Source organism: Falco punctatus, assembly GCF_963210335.1.
Source record: "Falco punctatus genome assembly, chromosome: 3".
Classification (NCBI taxonomy): domain Eukaryota; kingdom Metazoa; phylum Chordata; class Aves; order Falconiformes; family Falconidae; genus Falco; species Falco punctatus.
The window spans coordinates 62959610-62983970 of record NC_137582.1 but is presented as its reverse complement, the minus strand read 5'-3'; the positions used below and the strand labels follow the sequence as shown (position 1 = coordinate 62983970).

At 39.9% G+C, this 24361-nt stretch overlaps 1 protein-coding gene across 1 annotated transcript in view; it reads right to left on the bottom strand.

Annotated features, from left to right (window-relative positions):
- LDLRAD4 (low density lipoprotein receptor class A domain containing 4) overlaps positions 1-15475 on the bottom strand; it is a 212670-nt gene extending 197195 nt beyond the window's left edge. Inside the window, exon 1 of the mRNA XM_080378125.1 lies at positions 15337-15475. The gene's annotated coding sequence lies outside the window, so the exon portion shown is untranslated. The remainder of the gene's footprint in view (positions 1-15336) is intronic.
- Between the last annotated feature and the right edge of the window lie 8886 nt (positions 15476-24361).

Below are 24361 nucleotides of genomic sequence, written 5' to 3'. Positions count from 1 at the left end.
CACCTTTTGGGTGAGGGCATCGCACCCACCAGGGGAAGAGTGCACAGCTGAAACCAGCCCCTCCCACTGAACTGGTTAGAGAAGCCAAAAATACTAATATACACAATGAAGATACAGACACACCTACCTATTCTGCTCATAAAAAGCAGGCTGTGTGGTTCTAGCCAAGCTGCACTTTGTTTGTGAAGGTAGAAACGTGCACTCTGACTGTTCTGGAAAGAAAATGCAGAAGACAGTATCTCCAGTGTGAAAATCTCAAGAAGTGTATGGACATGGAATGGTGGAGTCCTCCCACTGAACAGTATTGGGGACTACGGAAGTAAATACGTATGGGAATCTGAAAATTCAGAGATTAATAGGAAGAATTATCCAACATTATTACAAGTTCTGTCAAAACACTTAGGATGAATGAAAAAGCAGAATACAATGCTCATCTTGGCGAATGCAAAACGCAGAAGAGAACAGTGAACCTGTGCTAACTGTAATGAAAAATGAACCGGTGCTGAAGAAACACTCAAGGGTCATGGAAGCTATTGGAGAATAAAACTACTGTCTTGGAGAATAAAACTACTATCTGTACAGCACTTGGGTTTGCTGCATACACCACTGGGAAGCAAGGGTGCTCAGCCACTCTCAAGAAGGATATGGCATCCTATGCACTTGGGCCACAACCAAACAAAATCCTCTTCTGCTAAAGAATAAAACATGAACTATACAATTGAATTAGAATAAACTGCCACCATACTAATTTAAGAGGCACTGATAAGAATTTCCTAACTTTCTGGAAGACTGTATCAGTCAGTCCTATGAAAGTCCATCTGCTGTGAGCAGCAGTTGTTCAGGAGGGTGGGGAACATAGGAGAAAGGCCCACTACTATTTTATACACATTACTGCACAAAGCTAGTTCTCATTTCCTGCAAATCAAGCCATGCCACAAGAATTCATCTGGTTTATTTAGTGTCTCAGGAGCCAACATCATCTGCACGCTGCATGAAGAAATGCAAATAGAACATTATCCAGACAAACAAAACCCAGTTTAAAGAAACTATACACAGCACTGGGCACATCAGCTGCAGGGTGTTCCCAGCATTACTGGGGGCAGCACAGGAGACGCTGGCATTCTGCAATACAGCTGCAGTCACTGCAAGAAGTCAGTCACATGCGTATGCCTCTTCTAACCTAAAGAAGGTGTGCAACTATTTCAGACTTCCTATATAGATCATCTACTGTACAAAGCAATTTTACTTCTAGTACCACAGAAAACTTAAAAAGATATGAGTGTATCCAGAAAGGACCCTTGTTATAACAATACCTAAAACTTCTCCCACAGAACTGCACCAGATTTTAGATGACTGAAAAAGCCTGAGGTTTGCTGATACATATTCTACCAGTTTTGATTTTCACGCTGAACTACAACAATCTACACAAAGCACTAAGTTTTAAACTCTTTTTTGCTGCCATTAAGACCAGGTCTCCGTTTTCTCAGTACATAAGAAAACCAGCAAGTTTAAATTGTAATTCCATCATTATACTATGACTGAGCTCCAAACTCAATGCAGCAATCCAGACAGCCAAACCATTGCCTTAACATGGTCTCCTGGAGCTACACATTCCAGGGCATCCACTTGAATTTTATCTCCTGCCAGACACTAGATAGCAACTAGATTAATATGGAGTCTGTATCCGAAGTCACATCCAAGCAACAGTTTCACCTGAGTTCATGGTGATTTTGCCCATGCCAGGCTAAGGAAAATTAACTCTGCTTTATTACTAAACAATCTAGGCAATACCAAAGAAAGCGCTTCTTCAGCATTTAAATGTGTGTACTTCTAAGCCCCACAGTCAATGAGGCATAAATAATTGCGACAGCAACTCTTAGTTACAACTAACAATACAACTTTACTCCAACTTTTAACCTGGAAATGAAAAAAGGAACAAAATAACAGGTTTGAATTTCTCGTATTTTGATTGGACTTTGGAGGTTGGACTTGGTACCTTTGGGCACGTTACCTGATCTCTCTAGGCTTCCCATCCTGTCAGTGAAGTGGATATAACTTCTACTTGTGGATTAAAGAGCTGTAAAATTCTTAGGGAACAGAGGTGTTGCTGGTAAAATAGGGAGAAAAAGCTAAAGCAGAATTTTGATTGATTAGATTTTGTTCTCAAGTAAGTGTATCATTCTGAAAATCCCGAACAACTCTATTAGCATTGTAAAATCATGCCAAAGAAACCCTTTTAACAAAGTCAGAGGACAGTGATTCAGTACATATCATACAACACCAACAACACATACTCTCCCTTAAGCCTGGCCTCCTTCAAAAAAATCTGTTGGAAAACAATTGACAAAATAACTCTCAAAATTCAAGGGGAGAGCACAGCTGGGAAGCAGTAGCCCGACGTGATCAGCTAAATCTCATTTTCCAGAGAACTACACAGCTCATTCTCTCAAATCCCTCACTACTCAACATACAGAAGCAAAGAGGCTATTTTTTCCTGTCCTTGAAGGACAGCTTTTTACATAAACAAACTGCATAAAGGCATGGGAAGCAGTGCTGTTATCAGTTACATCTGTGAAATTCCCGTAGCTGAGAAGTACTAGTTCAGTACGGTTACAAGGACAGAATTCCAACTCCCTCACTCTGGCTGTAATTCGGGAAGCATTTCTAATCCGGACTGGCAAAACCAAACAACTCACCAAGAGCACCATGATGTGTTTTATTAATCTATTTTCTACCAACATTTTTTAATAACATGAATTTTAATATAACCTTGTTATATTTTAAAACTGTTCTTGCTATGCCCATACACAGTGTCTGGCTGTAACTGGAGGCACGTAACTGCACATAACTGAAGAAGTGTGCTAGCGATGCAACACTGACAGCACCTTCTTTAATCACAGAATCTTAGAATGGTTTGGGTTGGAAGGGACCTTAAAGACCATCTAGTTCCAGCCCCCCTGCAGTGGGCAGGGAGACCTTCCACTAGACCCACTTTGCTCAAAGCCCCATCCAGCCTGGCCTTGAACAAGCCTGTCAAGGTCCCTCTGGACAGCATCCCTTCCCTCCAGCGTGTCAACCCCATGCACAGCTTGGTGTGGTTGGTGGACTTGCTGAGGGTGCACTCCATCCTACCGCCCATGTTACTGACAAAGATGTTAAACAGCACCAGTGCCAGCACTGACTCCTGAGGAACACCACTCATGTAACCGGGGGAACAAAAGTACTCTGAGGTTTTCAACCCAGCAACTCAAAAATTGGTATTTTTATCTAGAAATTTTGGCCTGTTTTGTTTCTCTCAAGGAAACATCCCATTCAACTGTTCTCTTCTTATACTATCTGTGTATTTAGGGAAATCTGACCTCTCTGGCCTTGTTCTGTGTTTCACAACATCCTTTTAACCACAAAATCATAATGCTGACTTTCAAATACCCGTAAGATTACGTATGGTCTTTCAAGCCTACCTGCCAGTCTTCCCCCCTGCAACCCTCTCCCAATACAGAGACAGATTCCTATAGGAAGACCCTACACAGATATAATGTATAAATAATTATGAATTTTAATTAAAGCTTCACAACTACAACTGGAAACACTGCATCTCATATTAGAAGAAAATAATGATCTCTGCAAATGAACAATCATTATTTTTCTTGTTCAGCCATGGAGTTGCAGCTTTGTATTTTCCAGCTGTTAACCTTTCATCAGTCTTACCATAAAAACACAGAACACTTATGGAATATTTTTTTCTTTTTAAAAAAGTAGAAAATGTAATGAGAGTCTGACTTTGTGCCTTTGATAATTAAGCTTCTAGTATCACGTAATATTTTCTAACAGGAGCATCTGCTTTCTGCATTACAGCCCTACAGCTAAGAAAGCATTGGACTTATTATTAATAAAATACAATAAAGAACCAAACATCTGGGTGGGAAAGATGCACAGAAGGGGAGAAACTGTCTTCCTCTCGAAACATTCGACAGACAGCAAAGCTCATCCAAATAAAATGCACTTTTTCTGTTGAGGAAGCAGCTGGAATCAACGATGCTGATGATTTTTACTTGACTATATCCTGCTGCAAGACACAAACCCATTTAGAGGAAAGAGGGGAAAGCAGGAAAAACCCCACCTGTCTTAATCTATACCACATAGTTAAAAGCTCCTGACAGAGCAACCCATTCTCATGCCCAAGGAACAGGCAGATGGGTGTACATAAGTTCTTTCTGCTAACAGCACTGGCAGAAAAGGGCTTCATATCAACACTTCAAATACTGAAAAGAGAAAACAGGACAAAAATAAAACAAGAAACACTAAGATCCCAGAAGAGTTAAATAGCTAGAATTTTGGATCAACAATTTGAGCATCTTATGTAACACAGTTCATCATATGGTACCCAGTCACTCATGCATCAAGAGCAGAAACTGGGTTAACTACAAAATTTCTCAGAAACAAACTGAAACCTTGATTTTAAAACACTTCTAAATGTGCCAAATACTTTGGTACACTGCTCAAAGTTAATTACCATCAAACTAAATATCTGTGCTTCACATTCTTTTTAAATGCAAAATCTGTGAGGCTGCATGCTGATGCTGCGAATGGCACACACTTTCTTTAAGGGTATGCTGTACTTCTTCACACACTGACCTAAGGGAACAGGAAGGAGTCAGAAAATCTTTTTGAGGGAGGACGGTCACCCCCAGAACCCACAGGTAAACTGGAGTCTCCCACTGGGCAATGGTGGACAGGCTTGACTGTATTATCCCCCCTCAGCTCAAAGGGATATATACCCCATGCCCGGGGACCACTGCCGTGTCCTCCTACCTTCCAGAGCAGCAGAAAAAGAGTAAGGGCTATTGTCAGTGAGAGACAGTGTCCAGAGGAACTGCATACAGGTCTGTCTTCCAACAGCAAATGGAAAAATTACTTGTCCTCTTTGGAGTCCAATTTCTTGGAAGGAGTAAGTTGCTATCCAGTATATACATAAGCTAGTAAAACTAATCCTGATTTCACAGAAACTTAGAATGGTTTAGGTTGGAAGGGACCTTAAAGATCACCTAGTTCCAAGTCCCCTGCTATGGGCAGGGACACCTCCCACTACACCGGATTGCTCAAAGCCCCATCTGGCCTGGCCTTGAACACTTCCAGGGATGGGGCATCCACAGCTTCTCTGGGAAACCTGGCCCAGTGCCTCACCACCCTCACAGCAAAGAATGTCTTCCTAATATCTGATCTAAATCTAAATTTACCTAGGCGTTTTTCTGACTTTTCCCACCTCTTCTATCTTAACGCTCGTTGTCTTGTTGGTTTTTTTTTTAAATAACATGCAAGAAAAAATATCACCAAAGTAAGGTATAAAATCTATTCCCTAGTACGATGACAGAACCAAAACCAAACCAACCAACCCTGACATGTTAAATTCAGTACACATTACAGATTTGTAACAGGCCATTTTCAAGCATGTGTGTCTTCACAACTTTAAAGCTCAATTACCAACAAAATGTCAAAGATTTTGCTCCTGTTACATCATATCATACATTGAGATACAACCCGCTTTCTATCTGTTGAGACTTCATGGCAAGCCTGAAGCTCTACATCTATTTTAGAGTTCAAAAAAGTCTCTGGGACTTTTTAATAAAAACATACAGAACAGACAGGGAAAAAAACAGTCAAATATGCATCCGCAGACAGAACTATGTGGATTTTTAACAAATAACCAAACCACACTTACCTTGTGGCCAGAAGCAAACATCAAAAATGCCAGCTCAGGGGGCTATTTTCTTTTAGTAACAGTATCACTTTTGGAAACTATGAAAATAGCACAAACTTAAAAGCAGCATTGGCAAGAACTGAATGCAGTTGAACTCCAGTTTCCAACTAAATGCCTTTTTTTGCACACATATGCTTTGCCTTCCATTACTCTGCTGCATAACATAAACCACCAAACTGCACTTACAACAAATCTGAACTGACAACACCAAATTTTAATTGAAACACATGAGAACAGTTGAGCAATGCACAAGCATTTTATAGGGAAGTTAGCAGTGCTCACAGCTGGAATAAACCTCCACCCCTAAAAGGGAGAAAGGGATCTAGTTTCCTCATTTTATTCCAATCCTTCCTCCAAAAAGCAGACGAATCTGCCAAATTAAAAAAGCAAATAACACCACAAATATTTTCCTAGTCTGAAAAATCTTTCAGTTCAAAGCCCACAAACAGTCTGACAAGTGGTGACTTCAGGAAAAAGAAAGTTATTTTCTACCTCTTAATGAATGAAATTACATTCCTTCTCCCAATTCAGAGGAGCTTTCTTGCAGACTCTTTATATGACAGCAACATGCAATGACCTCCCATCATTGTAAAAGCTATACAACGTGTCTCTGAAAATTGTCTATTTGTGTACACACTTGTGTGTAAATGTCTTTGTATAAAGCTCTGTATGCAAACCATGCCTGCAATACATAGTCTTCTAGAGCACTTCATGGCATCATTGTAGACACATTTTTCTGCTTAAAGAGAAAACTAATTTACACTTAAAAAAACCCAACAAACACCTCACAACAGTATGACGCAGTCCTCCTCCAGATAGTTTTGCTGAGATTTGTAAGTCAACTTTATCATGAAAGTGAACTGAAGAGGGGCAAAGGAGACCTACAAAAATATCAGGAAGTAAACACAGAGCATTCAAATTGAAATCTGTTAGCAGTACCTCAAATCTAACTTCTAAAATTAAGACTTTTCTCTGTTATTCCATTTAGCTGGATGAAAAATCCCCTACTTCATTATCACACATCTGCCCTTTAGGAAAGCATGTATGTGGGAGTTAAGGCTGGGTGACTGGGTGGGGACAGCACAGGCACAGCACAGTCAAAAAACACTTGCTTATACCTGGTTTTGGGAAGGCAAAAAGGTCAACTGAGATGGAAGAGCATCACTCTGTCTCTATTCCTGACTGGTTCATGAATTCTTCGATGAGCTCATGAGCAAAACATCACCACTTACAACAGTATTTCAGTCCATGAAGAGCTACGTTAAGATTATGGATGCCACTAAAAAGTCATGGCCCTCAACTGTTATTCAAATGTACCATGCAAATGTAAATAAATGTATTTATTTCTGCAACCAGCTGAATTACAGCAGCAGTAAACTTCCACGTTTGTTTCCTCACTGAAGTTTTTAATTTCAAAGCTTACAATCTATAAAGTACACCATAATACAACTGCAAAACCCAGCACCCCTATAATGTCAGTGAAACTGTAAAATGTAACTGCTGTACCTATTCCCCTTGGGAATGCTGAAGATGTCGGGCAAATGCCCTCTGCTCACATCATTAAAACAAACAAAGCCACTGCCATGAAATCATTCACTGTGCAGAAACTTTATAAGCTCTTCTATTATCTTTTATAGCTTAATTTGAGAATTGAGAATCTCTAGAGTGCTTTGCAGCACATTAATAAGAGACACTTTGCTTTATAAAGTTTATCATTATTACTGTACTGCCTGTGTCAGCTCATTGCAGTCAAGTTTGTTTTTCTAAAAAAAAATTCTCCTTATACCAAGACTTGATTTTTTTCAGTGAACGACAAAGGTGGTGGTGGTTCTCAGCATCTCTTTCGTAGGACTGCTGCTATTTCATTTTCCATTGCGCTTTAAGAGCTATTTTATTAATGAAACTGCTGAAATATTCTTCTCTGAAGCCGTGAGGCATCATAGGCTTGACTGCACTCCTATTTCCCTCACTTAAATCCGGGGCCTCTGAAGTCTTTGAAGAGTCCTACTGGAAATTAAGAAAACACTACCGGACGTGACAGCCAGCAAACAAGGGAGTTTGTCATCCCCTGGATGAGCTTTTAAAGAGACTCCTGTGTTTCATACTGTACTCTGGATACCTAAAGACTTTATAGCTTACATCAATTTTCATCCTGTAACTAAAGCTAAACATGATCTGAATTCAGTTCTTTGAGGGGTTTGAAGACAGACGTGTAGAAATACACACAGGCAGCGGAGGCCACGCTGATACCAGCAGCTTTCACCCGCACTGTAACATCCCTTAGGGTGCGATCCTTTCCCCTTTCTCTAACAATCTCGGTGCCAGCAAATGTGCTAACATAGTCATACCAGTATAAAGGTCCCTAACAGGGGTGGCTTATTTCAGTCCCTGAGGCACTACTTTGCTTGAGTCAGCTTGCACATCAACTTCCCCAAGCTTGCTGTACCGGCGAGACCTCCTGGGCACCAACGTCCAGGAGGGAAATGCGGTGGGACCTGGTCCCTCACCAAACACCACCCAGCTCAAACCAGGAAGGAGACATGGGGGTACCACCAGTGGAGACCTGATGTTTCTGGAGCCCACCACAAAGACATCCACCCAGATGTGGAGCACAACCTGTAACACAGTGCAAGGCACCCGGCCAAACCCTCACATTTCAGAAACAACACTGCAATGCTTTTACCTGCATTTTCCTGAAATACGAGGTGCACTTCTGGTGTATTCATGCAGGATGCCCGACTGTCAGATCTGGGCCTAAATTTGTAAACAAACTATTTCAAGCAAATCAAAAACTCAAAGTGTTTTTGAAATCATGCTTCACTTTGTTAACAAACACTGACTGGCAGAACTCTTCCATGTGTTTTTTCTTCTTAAAGTATACAAATTTTGCTGCACCCCAACTCATTAACCATGTTGAGTTTTCCCCAAAAAGGGGTACAAGAAGGGAATGGAAGCACATGCAGGTTTGCTGGACCATTAAAAGCAAATGATGAATTTTTTTTTCTTTAAATGGTGAAAAGCACTATTTAAACTTACCTTGATTCATAGAACTTACTTGAGTAGAATTTATTTACTCAAGTAGTTCTAAAAACAACTACCTAAGCAAATAAATGATTGCTTACACACAGTTATGTGTAATTAATATTCTCCATTTAGTTTCCAGAATATTTACTAATTTTTAAGTGTAAAAAAACCCTATACAATATAACTAGAAAATCTCACTAAGGTAAATTTAGAGATTTTTTTTTCCTCTATTTCTACTTGCATAGTCAAAAGAATGCAGTCAGTTCATTCGAAAAATTAAGAAATCGCTTTCATTTTCCTAAAATGCAACTAAAAATAATACACACACAATCAAGAAATATAAACAATGTGGCCTTTCTAGTTTGAGTCTGATATGGCTTGCAAAATTTCTCCATGAGCTCTGATTCCCTCAAATACTGGAGTCAATAAGCCTCACGCTGATAAAAGCGTGATGAAGCATCCATTTCTCTGATCAAATTCTTGAAGACGCAGTACAGAGAACATAGTTAAGATTTTTAAATCAAGCTCCTAAAAAACAATCATGCTGTCCCCAGTCTATTTGGGAATATGCATTACACTAATCAAACTGACAGGTTTTGCAGCAGAATTCAAGACAACCCGTCCTGCTGTTCCTGGAATCCAGTAGCCCAGAAGCTCAAACCTCCTCATATTCACTTTGTCTTCCCATTACTATCCAGCATAGCATTTATTTTACAGAATTTATGGTTTTCTCACAGTCCAGGATAAAAATCCCTTCAGAAATGAAATATGCATGTCTAATACTGTTCTTCTTCCTTGTCCTCAGCATATGGCCTCAATCCTGGTTAACAGTTCTGTTCAGACCCTGCTCTGAGAGGAGAACCATGTACCTCCTCAGGGGCTTTTAACGGAGTTCTTCATTGCATCAGTTTGATGTGGGTACACTAGGTGAGACAAGCAACGTTTTACTAGTATTTATTGGTAGCACTGGGAAGTTAAGAAGCAAAAAACCACATTTCTGCCAAATTTCTAAATAAGAGAGGAACATAAGCTTCTCAAGAAAAGTATGCCAAAGTATTTCTTTTTCACAAATGCAAAATACGCTTTTTATTAATCCCGTTATTTGAAACAGTGGAGCCATTTTGACTAAAACATAACATACCGGAATTCAGGCAACCAGCATGGAAAACTTCAGTCCAAAAGTTAAAGACACATGAAGTGATAAGCAGCTGAGAACAATCATACAATAGCAAATGTTTAATAAAAAGCAGTAGCTAGATTATACACATTTGCTACAGTTTGTTCATGTGCATAGTTCACACACATTCACTTCTCCCTTTTGGAAGCATGAAGATTAGCAGAGCTTCCATGGAAAACTTCTACAAGAAATATTTCCGCTAATAGCTAAAACTTTCATTAATAACACAGAAAAATGAACGTCATGAATCTGACTGTAGAACTGTAAGCTACATAGCTACCAAGACATTAATCTTATATGAATACACAAAACCCATCCAAGCACGCAGAGAGAATCCACGAGCTGTTTACAATTAAATCCGATGCATTTCATTGTATATATAAAACATTTATGTGAAAGGTTTGAAATCTCCGAGTTTAAAAGTCTGTTCCTGTCCAGTTGGACATCCAAAAAGATCACCAAATCTCACAGGAGGGTGTTTCCCCAAAGATATTTCCCAGAAGAAACAATATACAAGGAACAACACTAACATACTGTAACAGTAACATAATGTATGTGGAGACTAAACAAAAGAATTCTAAAAACTAATTTAATGTGGCAAGAGGGTAGTGCTTTGCTCCTGACAACTACCATCACAGATGAAGCTTGTAAACAACTTTAGGAGTAATCTTAGAGCGCTCCCAGTAGCCATCACCAAGACCACCGTGGTTACCAGCTATTTTGCAGGTACTCTATCTTCCACTCCCACAGTACAGGAGTGAGAAAGAATGTATGCTTGACAGTTTCTGCCTGATTGTAGGGTGAAGGCAGACGTATATGTTTTCATGATCCTGTGGTGTCTGAATGACAACAAAACTACTGTAGTTTCCACTGACCAGGCACAACAGATTTAAAAATTACATGTGAATTTATTTTAATAAGAAAATGTGGGGAAACAGGGTCCTCTGCAGCTTGTCAAAAGAAAGGGCAAATCCTTTTCTGTTTTCTCAAGCCACCTTTTCACAAAGTTAGCCAGAGTTCTGCTATTGCAGACAGAGCTTCACCTGAAGAATAGGTATGCCTGCCTTACCGACCAAAACCAGTCACCCACAGCGACTCTCTGCCTTGTATTGCACTGCCCACTCCAGTCGGACCAGCAGAATGGAGTGTGAGCAGTACCTGAGCTAGGAGCAAATGTATTTCTTAAACCTCTATCATCTGGCAGAAACGGGAGTTAGGAGGATGCTGAAATGCTAGCTGCCTTTGCTCCTAACACAAGGCCAAAAATAACTTCTAGCACATAGGAAAAAAAATTAAAAACCTCACTACCTTACTATGTGTATTTTTTAAAAAATAATTGATCAGGCTTTCAGAGTTCACAACTAAGCAGTTTTTAGTGAATCTGAGGAATAAAACCCAAAGAATCTCAAAAAAATAATTTTATCAACAGGAAAGTCATAACCAAATGTACAATAGCAGAGTCTATTAAACCCAGTTGCTAACTACCTAATGCTACCACCTCAATTTGACTTGTGATTACACCCTTGTTGCTTTAAACCAGAGGTCTGACTAACAGCTTTCAGGTTAGTGTTTAAGCTCACAACATTAAGTCAAATGCAGTTAATGGAGCAAGTTCCTTCACGTTAAGGAGAACTAAAATATTTTTCTTACAGGAGGTATAGCCCCCGGCTATCTCCAAATTATAGTAAAACTACAAATAACAACTTAAAATAAAACTTACTAGTGTGTATGTTATTAAAGATCCAGTAGAGACCATCTGAAATTGCCTAGAGGAAAAAATGCTTAACTAAAAATACTTGCTGAGGTGAAACGAGCAATCTTTGCTCCGAATGTAAACCCACCTCCTGACAGCTCTCTAGGAGGAGTACGAGTTAAGAAATGCAATTCAGCTTTGAGGGGTAGGATCTCTCAGGGTTTGTGGAAAGCCATTTAGATAAATTCTGAAAGAAATCAGTAGCAGAAATGAAGGTAAGGCAAGGAAGGAGAGAAAGAGCCAAGCCAAAATGATTTGTAACAAAAACCCGCTATAATACTACTGAGGAAAATGCCTTTTATCAAAAAACTACAGGGCAATCCCCAGTAAGACCTACTTCCTCAAGCAGCGGTGAGCAGTGGAAACGACTGTAACGAGGATTACTTGCTAACCTCGTTAGCTGATCAAGCTGCCTCATTTTCCTGTCTGCTGAGACAGAGCCTGCTCTCTCTGCATAGCAGGGAGAAATGACGTTTAGCTATTGGAAAAAAAAAAAAACCAAAAAAAACCCCCAACCAACCCAAAACTCCTATATACCAACCCAAACCTCCTATTGAGATATGACAGAAGCAACCCAGGACCTTCAGTCCCTCTTGTCCCTCCTTAAGGGCTGAGAAATGGTTTTTAGCCTTTCACTGAGAAAGCAGGGGGGAAATACAGCAGGCTGTTCTCGCCCTGCCCTCGCAGCAGCAGACCCCTCGCTCAGCAGCGGGCCCCCCCCCACCCCGGCGCCGTGCCCGCCGAGCGCGGACGGGTGCGCTCCCCCCGCTGCTCCACGCGCTCGCGCGGGGCTCTCCGCAGGTTCGGTCCGCGCACCCGCGGGGCCACCTCCGGGACAGCAGCTCCTCTCCCCTTCCCCAAGCACGGGCTAAGACCACACTAGTCATTCAATCCCAGCCGGGCACAGCACCACCCGTCACTCTGTCCTTAAGAGCACAACGGATCATACGCTTCCCGGGCTGGAAGCGCGTCTCCCTCAGGTAGGGGCGACCACCGAGGTGGGCCGGGCGGGCTGCTCCTCCCTGCCTCTGTCGGGCAAACCGACCCAGGGGCTGGTGGTTTGCCCCAGGGAGCGTTTCAGGGAGAGCTCAGGAGCAAGCTGTAAAGGATTTCTGTCAGCGCCGCAGCCTTCCTGGCGGGTTGGGTCGCATTTCTCGATACCTCCGTTTATACTCGGTACGAGAGCTCATAGCTCTCCCCTCACCAGGACAAGAAAACAACGGAGACAGCATCTCCACCTGGGTTTTAAAAGTCTTTTCATACACCACCAGCCAGACAGCACAAATTAAAAACAAAAACATGTGTTGCCAAGTCACTTTGAAACTAAATACAAGAAAAGGTTTTTGTTTTTCAAAATCTGGTTACTTGAATGGGGATAACATCACCAGCTCATCTATTTAGGATTAACACTTTTAATACTTTGTGTCAAAGACAGATTATATCCTGTCAAAGGAAACCTAAACGGACACAAAAAGGTTCACAGAAGCGAGGGGTGTTTATTAGTGCGTTACCAACTGTTTTTAGGAACACAGTGAGCAACTAATTTCATGAACAAACTCACTCTGATTTAACTTAGTAATATAGTTTGAAAAGAGATGTGACTGAAGAAAAAAAAATATGGATTTTTATTTTAATAAGGACATGAAGTTTACGAAAGACACGCATACTTTTTCAAATGTGAATTAGGGTTTTGGTTTCTTTTTTAACCTTGCACTGGATTTCAAGTGGATTTCTTGTGTTTCAGCAAAATCCTGCTCCCAGCTCATTCAGTGGGAATTTTGCTAATAACTTCACTCTGACCAGAATTTTACCTGGGGGAGCCACATTCATTTCACCATTTTCTAAGTAAACCCAAGAGCACTATGCCTTATACAGTGAGGACAGAGCTTGAAGAAATCAGTAACCTTACACTTCACACATTTCCCAAGCACGCATGCTTAAATACATTAATACTTAGGGTAGCCACTGTGTATATTCACTTCAGTTTTCAGCCAAGGGTCAGAAAGAACTCCTTAACTTTATTTTCTCATAATCAAATGCAAACCTTTCTAAAACGTTTGGCAAATTTCATCTGACCATAAAAAGGTTTGAATAATTACATTACTTCAAACTCCTATCACAAATTACTAGTTCACATTCACTATGGAAACAGACTTTCAGTTCACTTGAGAAATAACTAAGTCATAAGGATTTAACTCCCCACGCTATTCATTAAAAATAATTATTCAATGCATAAAGGCTTGGTGCTGAGTGAGTGCACGGTCAGGCTGGAGTATTCCCTTTAGCTGTAGAACAGACATCTCAGATGCACCAAAGATGTGTTTCTTCAGGCAGTCCCCTTTATTGCTCATTTGGAAAGACTATCTCTAGAATAAGATGAGACTTCAGACACCCATTTAGTTCCCCACTCCTATATTGGTTTTTCTTGATAGGAGCGCTGATTGTGGGTAGACAATAATGATTTTGTAATGTGAACATCTGTGCAATACAAAACAGACTGAGATCAAATTAATGGCATGTATCTCGCCATTAAGCAGGTACCAAATAGTAAAGATTTGTTTTTAACTGCCAATAAACCTGACTAAACTCTTAGCAAAGATTTAGCCATGGAAACACCAAAAGCATTTAAAAATCCATGAGTGAGACGGTCTTCAGTACCCTTTTGAAATAAAAATATTTTTTAAAATTAAATCATCAAACTACTCTTAGGCAAAGCTCCAACTGATGTCTGAACATACAGAACTCCAAATCTTTTAAGTTATTGGTCTCACTGCAACAATAACTCAGCCATATTGCCCACGAGTAGCAATTAATTAAATTTAATAAGGAACACTACGAGTTGTTCCTGTTTTTAAAATCCTAGCCAGGATCCTAAACAATGCTGCTTTTCTTATTCCAATTTTCAAACGTTTAAAAACCCAATTGAACAAAATTATCTTCAATGTTGGAGAAAATCCCAATGCATAAGAATTCACTTAAGTGCTCTATTAAACAAACCAACAAAATCTACGTGGCAGAGGAAACATCAGTTTTTAACAAGCTACTGAATTCCTCCTTCCCAGCAACAGAAATATAATTTATCTTTAATAACATGCATAGAAGTTTTTCCCCATCACTTAACTCTGAATCAGACATTCACCGAGGAATAAAAAGCAAACATTAGAAAAAATGAACTTGGTGTGCTGAAAATTCTCTGTTCACTTCTGTGTGTGCAGGATATTTTTCCCTTTCTCCTTCCAGTGAAGAGGAGGGTGATCTTAAGCTTGAAATTGTATTACCCTCTTTAGTATTTGAGTATGAGACTACATGATATGACAGAAAGCCGAGAAAAGAATTCAAGCATTATACAAGCCATAGTACCCAGCTAATTTCCTGGCAACTACAGCACAAGTGATAAATGGGAAACCAGCAACATTTTCCCAACTGTCTTTTACAAAAACTTATTACCTGAAAAGACAGTACAAAAAAGAGTGCTGACTACTCTTGAAAAAAAGGGATCAAAGACAGCCTTTAAAGGAGTAACATCAGAAAGTACGGGCTTCTCAGTAAGAAAGTTAACAAGTAATGATCATGTAAAATCATAAAAGGCTACTACCAAGGCAGGCACCAAGCTATCCCACGTACCTTTGGATGAAAGGTTAATGCAATCAACAAGAAAAATCCATCAGACTGGAAAACCATTTCATTCTTCCGGTATATTACACGTTTACATTGTGATTACTCTAATCTGATGTTTTAAAAACTCTCATCCGCTTCCTCATTTGTACTTATGGTCAATGCCAGCAACATTATGCTAAAAAAGAGAAGTTTAATTTGCTTTGCAGAATTCGTACAGAAAGCACTGTAGCCACATAAATTCCACCAATGTACTCCACACAGGAAAAAATCCACAATAAATAGGAAAAAAATGGCAAATTGTAACTACCTTAAGAGCTGGATTCACATGTACTGACAAATACTACATTGCCTGAGTAATGTTCAGTTTTGCTACAGATTAGGTCCAAATTCTAAGGTTTTCAAGCCAAATTCCACAAGGAAATTCTACATCAGATTCAAAATCCTCTTTTTCAAATTCCAGGTGCAGCCTCAGCACTTTTTACTTGTTCTTTGGAGAAAAAAAAAAAATGCTACAAAGCCAGCTAAGACCTATATTCACAAAACCTGCTTAGGAAGGCAGTCATTCCTGTCTGAGACTACGGGGACAGATGCTTGGAGTGTAGCACAGGAACTCCCCAACGCGAAAGGTCAATGAGCCCCGTGTTCCCACCAGAAACCAAGGACCAGGAGAGCTTTATAGCAGCGAGCGCCTCAGGAAGGATGCCCTTGCTGTCAAACACCCTTGCAGACAACCAGAATGACTCCTCCTCCCAGCACTTTCAGGGGCTATGGGTTCCTTAAGACTCTCTGCTCCCTTGCCATACCACCAAACAACAATACTTACGTTACAGGAACTACTTGTTAAAGAGAGTGCCTTGTACACACGGTCTGTTTCAATCAGGAAGGCTGAGAAGCAGAAGAAAAAGGCAGCCAAGTATTTTTCAGCCGTTTTCCCCCTTGCTGGAAGCTCACAAGCTCCTCTCAGTGCAGACCCTCTCTTGCCTGTTCAGTTTGGGGATCAGCATGCCAGCAGCACTCAGTAAATAAAAAACCTGACTCCAAACTGCACATGTTATTTGTAGCTCAATAAAATACAACGTTGGGTCTTTGACACATGTTTATATAACACCCAATATAAAAGGGTTGTTACCTTCTCATGAATAAATATGCAGCACAGGCTGGAGTCTGGAAGCATTTTCTAACTACGGAGATGAAATCTGTGAAGTTCAAACTCCAATTCAAATTTTTCTTAAGGTTTTTAGACCTAAGGTTCAAGTTTGCAACCATACTCAGTCAAAACTAAGTAGACTTGCCAAAAGAAACAAAGAAAGTCTATTTTATGATGTAGTGATCTTAACTGATTTGGTTTGTTTATTTATGCTTACACAGAATTTGGTAAACTGCAACAAGTGCCTCAGCTAATGCAAGACAGATTCATTCACCTGGAAACAACCAATATTTTAACATATATTAATAAAAATGCTCTAACAGTAAACAGTAGCCTTTCCTACTGGTTGCAGTAGTTATCGTAGAGCTTTATAAGGCTTGATCTTATAATGCAGATCCTTCTCATCACACACTACAGTGCTTACACTTGGAAAATTAATGTTATAGCATTTTAATATTTATTATTCTCTACAGTTTGGAATGACCTGTCTCTTTGACTTTATGAATAACCCAAACACACTGTACGCTTAATTTGCTATCACCATAGCAATTTTATTCAAAGGATGAGTCAAATTCTTAGTCCAAAATGAAATGCATTTTTTCAGTTAAGTCTTCTTGTGGCATTAAAGCACTGGGCAGAGTTTTCATTCAAAAACCCCTTTCTTTCTTCATGCAAATTTAATTACAGCAATCATAATAAACCTTTCTGTAACATGAAACACTAGGTCTTATATAAGATGTGTTTACAACATTTACTACCTTGTTAATTCTTTTGTTCATGGAGCAGGCATTTGCTATGACACAGAGTCTGTCATTCTCATCAACTCAGTGATTCATCTGCCCTTCCTACACTTACCTTCCAATCTGTCTCTCCTAATTTTTTGTTTAACTTACCACTCACTGTTTAGGTACTGCTCTCCCTCTTTAGATTGCAAACCAAGCTTTTTCCTTTCCACTATATAAGGTCTAATATTTGAAAAGCTGTTGAGCACTGCCATTCATGGTACCGTGACTCATTTCTGTAATGATTACCATTTCCTACGAAAGAAAACTAGTGTTACTGGTCATATAATTACAAAGAGTTAAACTCACCCAGGTGTTAGAATATATGATGCAGGAGAACAGACACAAAGCAGCACTGGCTAGCACTTATGGGAAGCCGAAGCAGTCTTTGGCACCCATGCCATCCTCCGCTGCCTTGCTTACAACCACCAATAAAAAAAAATTAAAAAAAAAAAAAGAAGAACTGGAACAAATAATTTTTCAAATGGATAAAGGGGCATCCTTGAAGATCCAGGACAGTCCATGAACCCCCCACACCCTCCAGACCTGAGACATTTGTGCTAATGCAGGTTTTGGCAGGTCTAACAGGCATGTTAAATCCTGTTCAGCCTGGCTCCTGTCTTTTCAATTAGACAACATCTTGTCTCAGAAGTTGCTTGGGTCACTGTAGTCACTGGAATTCATCGCTACCAAAGTAAAGACACATGTAACTAAAACCTCGGTCTGAACTGAGGTGTATTCCCATGCAAGGAAAAGAACTCTAGAAAGGTTTAGTAAGTCAGGTCTGAACTCATCTTGACCATCTTAGATAAGCACAAATAAACTGATGTCATTCACCTCCCTTATACAGGCTAGGAGTTGTTTTGTTCAGCTCCTAGAGGTCTTTACAATAAACATTCTTTCTTTTCCAGAAATTTGGATTTTTCATAGCTGCTATACTTACATAAGATAGAAACAGAGGGCTGTAGCACTGATTTAATTTTCTTTCTTCCCCCCTCACAGACAGTCTGATGAACTTCAACATTCATGAACTATTGGAATAATGAGATTTCCAATCTCATGTTCATTTTCATATGCTAACATGAAAATCATACCACACCACTGCTCTCACTCTGTCATGGTGTATGGTCCCATCTTTTAGTTTTTTTGCCATCTGAAAGGCAACACCCATAATTCTAAGTTTTCAAACCCCAGAACAATTTAAAAACATTTCCCGCATGGCTGGCTGGCACTCCTTTGATTCACATGGCAAACAGATGATGGCACAAGAGGTCAACTGCACGATGTGGTTATTTTTGGGTGTGGGGGGTGTGGGGAGTGTTGGGAAGGGTTTTTTTAATAATCCTGGCATCACAGAAAATCACAGCTTTCATATTTGCACCCAAAACCCAGTGGACAAGGGTATACTACCTTTGGCTTCGTCTTCAATTTGAAATGCAGGCTAATACTTCTAGTTAACTGAAGACACTGCCTCACAGTATCTCATTAAAACCAATACTTATTTGATCTTGTAAGTTTTTATTGAGACAGTTTATCTACAGAAGCATTTATGTCTTATCAAACAGTATTTTTTAGAAGTTCAGAATCAGTTCAATGGGATTCTGTCTTGCACTGCATTCACTTGATTTATGTCTGACCAAAAAACTACTGTCACAAAACAGAGCAGTTACGTGCAGAGCATCTACTCTGTCAAACCTGAACAATCCAGGCTCTCTATCTCAGAAACTCAAGCACCTTTACACAGCTCAGTTTTACACATCCTTCAGATGCACTAAGCCCCTATCTAACAGCCGCTAAATGCCCAGGGCTAAGATCAGTCAGAGAGAACTACAGATGAACTGAAGTCTCAAAAGATTTGATTTAGAAAACACGACTGTGGTTTGCATCATTTTTTACTAGCCACCACAAAGTCAGAAAAGACTTTCTCCTTTCCATACAGATAAGCGCTACCAGATTTTCAACTGGATTATGGATTACAAAGCCATGAATCCTGACAAGATCACTTCTGAAGTGAAATTTCAACAATACACTTAGGATACTAAACATAATTGTTTGAATCTTTGATCCTTTCAATAAACATTTTGCAAAGAAAACTGTAAGCACTGAATCCCTTGAACATGTTACTACTTTTTTCTTTCTAATATTAAAGCTACTGTAAGAGTAGAGGGCAAGGAAGAAGGCCAAAAATACATTTCTGTTTCATATATTACAGCTAAAACAGACCTTAGGAGTATACAGTACTGCCCATCTGCCTCTCTGATGCTCCAACAGAGTAGAAAAATGGCTGGAGAGCTCAGGAGAGAAGTCAAGATTATCCGAACGCCTGAGGCTGTAAAATGCTCTGCAGTAGAAGTAATACCATCAAAAGCCACAACTAACATTACCTTGCTAGTCACAGGAGATTTCTTGCTATCCTTCTGTCTCCTGAAATGACAACTAAAAGCCACAAACTTTTTGGCAAAGAACACAAAAGATGGGTAACTGTAACAACAGGCAAAGAGCTTCAGAAGGCAGATGAACATAAGGAACAGATGTGGAGCAGGTGTCTGCTCTCTGCTTATAAAATGATGGTTTTTCAGGGTCGCCACTGAAATAACAGAAACTTGAAGCAGAATGTAAATCCTGAGAAGGTTCCCCTGTTGGGCCTCCATACATCACACGTAAGATTTCAAGCATTCACTGTTACTAGGTGAAGCCCAAGGGTCAATGATTTCCTTACTAATTTAGGGAGTGACCAAAAACAGAAGACAGCTTGTGGCATACTTGTCAGAGCAGACCTATGGAGATCATAAACCCCAGGAAGGCTTGCTGCTGCTCCTCTCACTGAGGAGTGCCTGAAATTACAGTTCCCTACAACTAGAGTCAACCAGGAGCCACACTCCCATATCCTCCCTTCCAGCTGAGCCCACGAAAGACCAGCACCAAGCTCTGAACCGCCTGCTGTCCAGCCTCAGATGTGCTCATTAAGAACTGCATCAATTGCAAACTAATGAGAACTGAGCCACCTGACACATCTTTATCACAAAAACTTGGTTCAACATCTTCATGTTCCATTAAGGATTTGTGTCGTATTTGAGTTTCTGTAAACCACATGAGATGCTTTAAGTATCGTGAGAGGACAAGTGAAGAATCAGAATGGCCCTGGGTCCCATGTGGCATCAACTCTGCAACGACATTCACTTCAGGTGAAGTCCATTTCATGAAAGCATGTTTTGAGGATCTATACAAAGGGCCAATTTAGACATGATATTACCAAAACTCTCTCTGGACCGCCCAAAGCAGCTGCTAGAGTTCTACCTAGTGAAGAAACAGAGACCATACGCTGGTAGACCGCACCTGTCACTATCAAGAAGTGATTCAGATCATGTTATTTCTTAACTAGCAGCAAAAAGCAGGACAATAAACACCACAGACAGCAATGGCTGCAATACTGGTCCCATACCCCAGGGTCATACAATGCTGTAATGCGTTATTAGGTGCTGCCCAGTGTTGAAATGAAAATCCTGGGGCTTACAGTCACTGTACGCTGAGCTACAGAAAAGATCACATGGCCCTCCTAGCAATTTTTTTTTAGTTTTTACCTTTGGTTTCCAATAGGTCATCTCAAAGCACATGCACAAATACACTTATTCTTCAGCTTTCCTCAGCTGAAATGCAAGAGGAAAACCTCCAGTGCCCCTGGCAGAAGTTACCAAGCACAGAACCCTCATAAGCTTTTAGCAGCCTCTTTCACCTGCTGAAAAGATCATCTCCTCCTTGAACTGACACCAGGCTACCAGAGAAGAAAAATCTTTGGCGTCTTCAACAGCTGCTTCTTGCTGTAAGTCAACAGGGGAGACTTACAAGCAAGGGAGAGAGTTTTCAAAAGAAATAGATACTTCATGACACTTTGCAGTCAGAGGTGGTAAGAATGACTAATGACTTACCAGCACTTGAAGAAAACCTATGTTTCATCTAGTTTTTCCCACAGCAATAGGCTGTGTTCTTACACACATGGCAGAGGTACACGGTGAGATCCCGGGCTCTGATGACTAAGAACAACAATACCCCAATCAAGTAGCAGAGAAGTATTTTTTGAAGCTGAAAGCTTATGCAGAAAAGTTTCAGCAGCTCAGCAGCTTCCTGTTGGCTGGCTGGCTTCGCTGAGCACTGCAAGATGAATCACCATGTTCTGCAGAGAGATCTTTCTCCCTTCCCAGACAAAATTAAGACTTTTCTCCTATCTAAGTCTGGTTTACAGGAACGTGCTCTGTGCCAACATACAACTGGCTGCCTATGACTTTGCAACAATACTTGTGAAAAGGGAAAATCACTAATATTCATGTAAAAGTGGCACAGAAATGCATGCACACGATACCCACTAGCAGGTATGCATATGTCTTAGCTGTGAAAGGTCTTCTTAAAGGCAGAATTAAATCATTCATCTTTGTAAATATTTCTCCATAGAAGACTTGTGGATACCTAGGGGTGATATGATTAAAGGGTTACACGAGAAGTTGTTTATTAGCAGAAAAACATCACAGCCAGCATCTAATTGGCCAAATGCTTGAATAATACTGACCTCAAACACTCATGCTATCACACAGAGCAATACCTAACATATTTTTCCATCCAGCATTTCCTTCAGTTATTTTTCTCCCTGCTAAGACATCAGCTCTATATTCCTGCAGCAAACAGCAAGAGCAAACAACTGGCTTCTTCATTAAAACACAACACTGCCAGGTAACTAAAAGCACCCACATTTCACATTTTCAGACTACAATAACTCAACTGTACTTGACTGTACCTGCTGTTGGAATTCAAGCTTAAAATACAACACACAGTCACATACCCATTATAAATCATGCTTTTTTTCTTTTAATCTCCCTATTTATTTGTTAGTAACATCCCCACTTCCCCAGGTCAGGTCTGCTTATCATTACTATGACACAAAAAAAGCTGCCAGTAAACAAGTATAAAGATTTTGAAACCAAGGCACACTACAGGGAAGTGCAAGCTTCCTGCAGCTGCTTAAACAAGGTTTTGTTTCATACTGTGGCCTTAACAGGACACTGTCATCCCAACTCAGCTAAACCCAGTAATTTGAAGTTAATTCTGTTTTCTTTCTTTTTTTTTCTTTTTTTTTTTTTTTTTAATACACCACCCCCAGTCCAAGTAATTTTCAGTTGTAACTTCTCAGGAGCAAAGAATTTAGTCCCCTGTGAATGGAAAAGCAGCTAGTAATTGAAAACAAATTAACCTATTTCCAACTGTGCCGAAGTCATATTATTCCATTTTCAATGAAAATCTTTACAATAAGCACACAAATCCTGGTAAACATTTACAGCAGGGATGGGAGAACATAAGTGAGTAAAGGGAGAGGTTTTACATCTCTTGGTTGCTGTGCTTAGGCAGACTGACACCATTAATTTCCAGGGCAAGATGGGAGGGAAGTAGTACCAAACTTCTAGCAGAAATGTTGTATGCAGAGAAAATGAGTTTCATACATCTGGAAGACTGACATTTGAAATATCAATAAGCTACCTTTCCCCTGAGAATAACATAAGTATTGTTTGCTGGTACTGCAGCTTTGTTGAGCAATTATCTGATCAGGGATCAACAGAGAAAAAATATCAAAATTAAGCATGCTCATTGCTCTCCAGTACCTTGTAATGGAAATATTTACATTTAGCTTCATGGAAGTATCATATACTTCATGGGTGTATTGTGGAAGTATATTAGCTATCCTGTGAACTCAGCAATCCTGATCAAGTTATTCCTCATTTATGACTGAAAAACTTAATTGGTTACAGTAGAGATACATCAGTATAAACATACCGTTGTGGCAACAAAATTATCCATATTTTGTAAGTACTCCATATTCGGAAAAATAACTCTTTATTTTTCAAATACTAACTTGAATAAACAAGGCAAAAAAGAAAGGCAGCACACCTAGGAAATCAGAATATGAAAAACACTACTTAAGATGACTAGTCTGGAAGGCATTAAAAAGGGGGACATAAATGTTTAGTTCAGGTCTGGTTAAAAGATTTCCTGGCTTGTCATTAAAGAAGATTTTCTGAGAGGCCCAAGAAGACAGTCTTGAAAGCTGAGCATAAAACTGGGCATTCCGTCAACTCTTTTCCTTGCCTGATTCTGGGTGGGTTCATTTCACCTCTGGCAGCCCATGTAAGTCAGTTTATCAAAAAAAGTAACTAAATTGGGGTACTCAATCTGAAACATTTAAAGCCTGACAGAGGTGCTGAAACCCATAGTTCAAACCTGAGTGAGCACAAGGTAAGAGCACAGTATTTCTCTTTAAGTCAAAGCGTCCCTCTGAAGCTTGGCACCCAGAGCTAATGCCCAAAATAGACTCTGTGAAAAATGTGAGCCTGAATTTCCCTTTCCCTCAGCCTGAGCTCCTCAAACTGTCATCTGATGCGAGGTAAAAAGGGAAATTATAAAGTGTATTATTAAATACTTTAGAAATTGCCTGGAAAGAGGAAAGTTTAATTTTGTGAAAAGCTATAGCTACTCTACCAGCATGGCTGCAGAGGCTGGACAGCTAAATGAAGCAAAAAGCAAACTGACAGCAGAAGCAGAAGCAGGGTATCATCCTCGCCATTTGCACTGGGCTCCACCTATTCTGCAACAGACAGACAGCTTTTCACCACCGTACGATACATGTGACAACCTGGATTTGCCAGCCTGCTGTATTATTGGGGTGTCAGGTAAGGACATAGACAGATGTGTCTAAACCAAGCCATTTTCCTTGTATTTACTTCCCTTTACATTTCTGCTCAAAACTAACTGAGACCAAATTAATGGCTCCTGATTTTAATAAGGATTCTGTATTTTCCCTTAGAACGTGACTTCTCAATTCAGACAGTAATTTGACTAAATCAGTAGTCATTCAGAAATGGTACAAATAGCTCTGGGCACTAAAACACAGCTTACAAGTTACAAAAATATTCAGCATGGTGACAGAGAAAGGCAGAAAAACTTGAATTCTAATTGTTCAAAGAACCGAAAAAAGTAAAAAGAAGCAAAATACACTGGCTTTATATTTCATGATTTGATTAAAAAAAGAAAAGTCGGGTTGTTTTGGTGTTTTATGCTTAGC